This window comes from Acyrthosiphon pisum, chromosome X, assembly GCF_005508785.2.
Source record: "Acyrthosiphon pisum isolate AL4f chromosome X, pea_aphid_22Mar2018_4r6ur, whole genome shotgun sequence".
In the NCBI taxonomy this organism is placed as follows: Eukaryota; Metazoa; Arthropoda; class Insecta; order Hemiptera; family Aphididae; genus Acyrthosiphon; species Acyrthosiphon pisum.
In genome coordinates, this window is record NC_042493.1 from 131,814,851 (window position 1) to 131,815,648 (window position 798).

Consider the following 798-nt stretch of genomic DNA (forward strand, 5'->3'; position numbering starts at 1 on the left):
TTAGTTTTTTTCTAAAATATCAATAAAATTTATTGTGGATAAAAAAGCTTGAAAATTAATAGAAGGCTCTAATATATTGTTTCAAAGGCAGATGAAAAATATTAAAAATCGTTAGTCACAGTTTTTTTTTATAAACATTTAAAGTTCAAAAAATGACAAAATATGGAAAAATCACGAAAATTTGCAAATTATTTCGAGTTAGAAATTCATAAAAATTTTTCTTTTTAAATCTAAGATATGAAAATGTAATACAAGATTCCTTATAAGATTGTCTACCTTTATCAAACAAAAAATATCTATAAGGAAGTCAAATTAAATTTTTAGGATCGTTTGAAATTCAAATTTTTACAACAATGGATATTCACTCGATTTCTCATGTAGCGATTTCCTTATTTTGTTGTAATTCAAAAACGAATAACTGCAGATACATGAAATTTTTACTGAATGTTTATATTAGCATTTCCTATACACCATACAATTTGGAAAATATTTTGACTCTTTTTGAGCTGTTTACGGACATTTCCAGTTTTAAATTTGTTTAGTTTTTTTTTCTATAAATATCAATAAAGTTTTATCTGTTGGGCCAAAAAGTGTATAAATTTAATACAAAGCTCCTGATATATTGTTACAATATCAGTTGAAAAATATTAAAAATACATAGGCACAATTTTTTTTTATAAGCATTTAAAGATCAAATTTTGACAAAATTTATCAAATCTTAATTTGAAAAATTATTTTGTAGTTAAAAATTTATAAAATGTTCAATTTTTGTATCTAAGAATTAAAAATTAAAACAAG